This window comes from Pezoporus occidentalis, unplaced genomic scaffold (assembly GCF_034315485.1).
Source record: "Pezoporus occidentalis ecotype Australia unplaced genomic scaffold, CSIRO_AGI_Poc_V1 ctg46, whole genome shotgun sequence".
NCBI classification, from domain to species: Eukaryota; Metazoa; Chordata; class Aves; order Psittaciformes; family Psittacidae; genus Pezoporus; species Pezoporus occidentalis.
In genome coordinates this window covers 8,685,794-8,691,911 of record NW_026915791.1, presented here as the reverse complement: position 1 = coordinate 8,691,911, position 6,118 = coordinate 8,685,794, and positions in this window count along the sequence as shown.

Genomic DNA, 6,118 nt, shown 5'->3' with positions numbered 1-6,118 from the left:
ATGAGCAGGTTAGTTACTTCATTCCTCTTCCTAACATTGATATGTAGGCATTTGCTTAGTGGAAAAATAGGTTAGATTGTGCTTTATTGTTGGGTCATGGATCCTTCAGTTGTATCTTGCACTGTTGGGAGTGCATGTAGGATGATGTAAGTTCTTTTTATGATATATATACATATATACATATATAATACATTTTTATGATATATTTATATACAGCCTGCTACTGCTGTATCTAAGCACATTGAGCTGCATGGTCCTCCTGCCTTGGCTACAGATCAGCCTGGAACTGCAGACAGGGAAATGGAGAGGGACCATCATATACCCAAAGCCTTAGGAGCTGTGTGGGTTAAAACCAGGACTGAACACCAGTACCCAAGCCTGTGTTTTAGCAGAATGACCACACTTTTGACTGAAGTGTTTGTTTGGAGTTTGGGGTAGCTCAGTACCAAGGTAGAGGACTGTTAGCCTTGACATTGAGTCAAGCCTGCCCTGGCTTGAAGCCATTCAGTGACATTCCTGGTGCACCCTGTGTAATTTCAGCCCGATGGAAAGGGCTGTAATGAAGTCCCACCTCTGCTGATCTTCAGGATTCCCCTGTCTGCAGCTTCTTGTGGTTGCTTTGAAAGCGGGTTGTGTTTCCCATTAAAGGATAACAGTGACAATTGAGGCAATTAAGTGCAGTGGCATGGAGCTAGCAGCACACAGGGAGTTTTCCGACTGGAAAGAGGGCAGCTCAAAGGTTCTCCCTGCAAGGTTGCCTGTTTGTTGTCTTCATTTGTCTGAAAAAGGATCCAGTAATTCCCCTTCACATTTCCTTTACTCATTTTAAATGCCTGTTTACTCGACTCCAGACAAGCAGGACAGCACTGCAGTGACTGGGGGCTGAGATCAAGGCAATTTTGTCCTGGTTTCATTAGGTCTACAGACTTGAATCAGTGCTCACTACCAGACGGTATGCAGGATGGGGAAGACAACAGATAAGAAGGGCAATGGGATAACTGTGTGTCTCTAAAGAGAAATAGCCCATGTTGGGAGTATTTCTACAGAGTCATAAGAAAAAGAAACTACCAGCTCAATAATTAAGTCACATCTATTGGAGTTTTAACCTAAATTTTAGTTGGTGGAGGACTGGAAAAAGGTGAAAGCTGGATTGCTTGACCAAGAATTTTGGCTATACAGACCTGTGTGAGGTTTTCCATGTGTGATATGAGATGTGGTTGCTCTTGTACACTGTGCTTTTAAAGGGTGAAGCATCTCTCTTCTACCCCCTACCCCATTCTGTACAGCAATGGGAACCTGTAAAACTACAAGCCAAAGCCTGGGAATGACTTAAAAGTGCCACTTATGGATATCCCCCTGCCCAGTGGGGACATCGCATACTTGTCCAGTAGATAAGCCCATAGTCCTTTAGAAAGTTCTCTTTTGCATGTATGTGACATAGAATCCCAGACTGGTTTGTGTTGGAAGGGACCTTAAAGATCATCCAGTTCCAACCCCTGCCATGGACAGGGACACCTTCCACTAGAGCAGCTTGCTCCAAGCCCCTGTGTCCAACCTGGCCTTGAACACTGCCAGGGATGGGGCAGCCACAGCTTCTCTGGGCACCCTGTGCCAGCGCCTCAGCACCCTCACAGGGAAGAGCTTCCGCCTAAGAGCTCATCTCAGTCTCCCCTCTGCCAGGTTAAAGCCATTCCCCCTTGGCCCGTCCCTACAGGCCCTTGTCCCAAGCCCCTCTCCAGGTTTCCTGCAGCCCCTTTAGGCACTGGAGCTGCTCTAAGGTCTCTCCTTCAGGAGCCTTCACTTGTCCAGGCTGACCCAGCCCAGCTCTCTCAGCCTAACTCAATGCACTCAAGGAAAACACAGTTTCTCACCTGCTGCTCTGCCTGTTTGAAAACTCACAGCTCCTCCTTTCATGAAACCTTCCCTTCAAAGGGAGGGCCAGGTCTCAGCTGGGTGCTGGGCACGGATGCTGCTGCGTGCCTTGGGGAGCACTACCCCCTTTGCCACACTTCATCCAACCAGGCAGGGGAAAAGGCTCGGAGCAGAAAGGACCGTAAAATGAGACCCAGGAATTCAGCGAGGCTGCAGCCAAAGGAGCAGATCCCTAACTCGGAGCATCTGTCTATGCCCCGTGAGTAAGTTATGAACTGAAAAGCAAGAGAAAGTGGAAGATCCTTTCACAAATAATAAACACTTGTTTGTCTCAGATTAAATGCAACACCTTTCCATGTGGGCTCCAGCTGGCTGTAAGTAGGTGCACCTTGCGTGGCTGTTCCCGTCCTTGCCCGTGAGAAGGTTATTGTATATCCATCTGCTTAAAGGTTAATAACCTGCTTTTAAAAAGAGGAAGAAAAAAAGGGCAAATCTGGTTAGTTTACAGGAAGAAAAAAATCGTTTTTCATTAAAACTCCCCGAACTTTGCCCTGCCTCCAAGTCTCATTCTGCAGCAGGGAAGGAACGCGTTAACCGAGGTGCTGTAGCCACATCTCCCAGGGAGAAATCGTTCCATGTGTTTTAAACAGCTCTTGTAATGCCAGTAGGGAAAGTGCAGCTTCAAGCAAAGAATGCACATTTCTGATCTGGGACCTGCCACTATCAAGAGTTTATAGGGAGACTTCTTAGCTCTTTGGCAGCGTTCAAGCCAGGAGCAATTTCTGCTGTAAATCCATACAACCAGGATGTTACTGAAACTGGCTTCAGGCTCTCAACACCCTGAGCTCTGCCAACATCTGGAGGATCTGGCTTTGAGTGCTTGGGAAGGGAAGGAATTTTTCTCCTCCGAGTGAGAGGAATGAATAAGCTTGCAACAGCACCTGCATTATCCATTTCTTTGAAAGATGGAAAACAGCCATGCTCCATCTGAACCGAGCTGATGGTTCCAGCCAACTGATGGAAAGGCCAGAGGGGCTCTGTGGCTTTGGTGGGTTGTTGACAGCTGCTGGGCACCTTCTCAGCTCTGCATGAATAAGAAAAATCACAGCATGGTTTGGGATGGAAAGGACCTTAAAGCTCTTCCAGCTCCAACCCCTGCCATGGGCAGGGGCACCTTCCACTAGAGCAGGTTGCTCCAAGCCCCATCCAACCTGGCCTTGAACACTGCCAGGGATGGGGTAGCCACAGCTTCTCAGGGCGCCTTGTGTCAGCGCCTCAGCACCCTCACAGGGAAGAGCTTCTTCCTTATATCCAATCTAAATCTCCTCTCTGTCAGCTTAAATCTATTCCTCTCATCCTATCACTCCATGCCCTTGACAAAACTCCCTGTCCTACCTCCGTCTCTTCTACCCTCCTCTCTTCCCTGTGGCCAGTCAGTGCCTGAGTATGGATGTGGAAGGCACTGTGTGCTCAGTATGGATGTGGAAGGCGCTGTGTGCTCAGTATGGATGTGGAAGGCGCTGTGTGCTCAGTATGGATGTGTAAGGCGCTGTGTGCTGGGTATGGATGTGGAAGGCACTGTGTGCTCAGTATGGATGTGGAAGGTGCCGTGTGCTGGGTATGGATGTGGAAGGTGCTGTGTGCTCAGTATGGATGTGGAAGGTGCTGTGTGCTGGGTATGGATGTGGAAGGTGCCGTGTGCTGGGTATGGATGTGGAAGGCACTGTGTGCTCAGTATGGATGTGGAAGGCGCCGTGTGCTGGGTATGGATGTGGAAGGCGCTGTGTGCTGGGTATGGATGTGGAAGGCGCCGTGTGCTGGGTATGGATGTGGAAGGTGCCGTGTGCTGGGTATGGATGTGGAAGGCACTGTGTGCTCAGTATGGATGTGGAAGGCGCCGTGTGCTGGGTATGGATGTGGAAGGTGCCGTGTGCTGGGTATGGATGTGGAAGGTGCCGTGTGCTGGGTATGGATGTGGAAGGCACTGTGTGCTGGGTATGGATGTGGAAGGCGCCGTGTGCTGGGTATGGATGTGGAAGGCGCTGTGTGCTGGGTATGGATGTGGAAGGCACTGTGTGCTGGGTATGGATGTGGAAGGCGCCGTGTGCTGGGTATGGATGTGGAAGGTGCCGTGTGCTGGGTATGGATGTGGAAGGCACCGTGTGCTGGGTATGGATGTGGAAGGCGCCGTGTGCTGGGTATGGATGTGGAAGGCACTGTGTGCTCAGTATGGATGTGGAAGGCGCCGTGTGCTGGGTATGGATGTGGAAGGTGCCGTGTGCTGGGTATGGATGTGGAAGGTGCTCTGTGCTCGGTCTGGATGCCGAACGTGCTGTGTGCTGGGTATGGATGCGGAAGGTGCTGTGTGCTGGGTATGGATGTGGAAGGCACTGTGTGCGGATGTGGAAGGCGCTGTTTGCTGGGTATGGATGTGGAAGGTGCTCTGTGCTTGGTATGGATGCCGAACGTGCTGTGTGCTGGGTATGGATGCAGAAGGCACTGCTGGAGCAGCCGTGGCTCCCGGGAGCTGCCGTGCAGGATGTTCCTGTGCCAGGACCCATCTCTTTTCGTGGGGCAGAGGCAGCAGCCCGTGAGCTGCCACCTGTTGTTAATCTACCCCAGCTAATCCCCCCATGCGCTGCGTCAGCGGTTCAAAAGGGCACTGTTGGGATCCTTTGCCAGCTCCAATTAACGTGAGGTTCTGGAGGCCCCGCTGATCGCGTTTCATCTCTGGGAGTCAGGAACAAACCAGCCACATCGCACTTGGGAGCAGAGGAGAGAAGGAGTTTATTGCAAACCAAAACAACAACAACACCCTTTGTGTCCCCCTGCTCTTGGCTGGGGCCCGATGGGAAGTTGGGGCTATTCCCAATGCGGCTGCTCCATTAAAAACTGGGAAAATCAAAATTGGTGCCCTGGAATTCCACCCTTTCCCCCCAAAAAACAAGCCCTGCAAGTGCAATAAGTTACTTCAGAAAAGGTGAAAAAGAACCAAGCTGCAAGAGTGTTTCTTCTTCTTTAATATTCCACTGTAATGAACTGGTAATACATGGTTGCATAGGCAATAACATTGCATGGCACAAACCTCTCACATGGCAACATTTTTAATGATACTTTTTTTGTTCTTTTTTTTTTTGTCATTTTCCTGATCTTTTTTAGTACTTTTTTTTTTAACGTATTTATTATTAACATGTCCTACCCCAGGCCCTTAAGCTAAAGGAGAGAAAAAAATATAACCCACAATAAAAGGTTGCGTTTATACAAGGTTACAATATTTTACAACAAAACCTGCCCAATAGTATTGATTGAGGTTTGTTTTCTTCCCTTTCTCCCGGTCTCTCTTTCAATCACTGCACACCTAAACCGATATATTATTATACATTGAAAACTGTCCTTCAAAATCAGTAGTATAAAAGTCCTAGCTCTACCTTCCTACCTAGCTATGTGGGGGGGAGTGGGGAACCGTGTTACCAGCAAAGAGTTAATGGGGTGCAAGGCTGCTGCGTTGCCTCTTCCCAACTCCCTTCGGAAGCTGCAAAGGGCTAAATGACTTCCCATCCCATCCCATCCCGTTCCCCCCCTTCCCATTTGGGTTTAATTTCTCCCTGGGTCTGTTTGCTTTTTGCTGTCAGTCAGAGCAGCAAAATAAACATGGGGCTCTGCCTTGGCTTGATTGTTTTCTAGGCCTTTTCCCAGGAAACTACCTCTTTTTGCTTTGGTTTGTTTGGCGAGGGTTTTACAATGCGCTGCCCGGCATGGATGTGTGCTGGGAATTAGGGAAACGCTGTCTTCCTGCCCCCAAAAACACATCCATTGATGGAGAAACACAGCCAGCATCCCTGCTTTGCCCTGGGGATACATGGTCCAGGCTGGTGTGTCCCCACTGCTATGGGGCAGGTGAAGCCATGTGTGTTGCAGCTCTGCGACCTCATTGTCACTATGTGTGGCCTTTGCTAATGCTATGGCAGCAGCTCAAGCCAAGCATCCTATGTCAGGGATATGTGCTCCAGCAGGGATGCACACGCACGTATGCTGCCATGGGCTCTATAGGAGAGGGAGGCTGGTTCTCCTTCACCTTGTCTTGCTCCTCATCCCTGTGGGCTCTACCCAGCAGTGAGACCTGAGCTGAGTAGCATACCCAAGAGGAGGCTGGAGAGCTGGCTGGGAGCTGGGATTGGATGGTGGGTGATGGCCCAAAGGGCTGACCTGGTCCCATCTTGCTCTTCTCTATAAGCTTGTTCAGGCA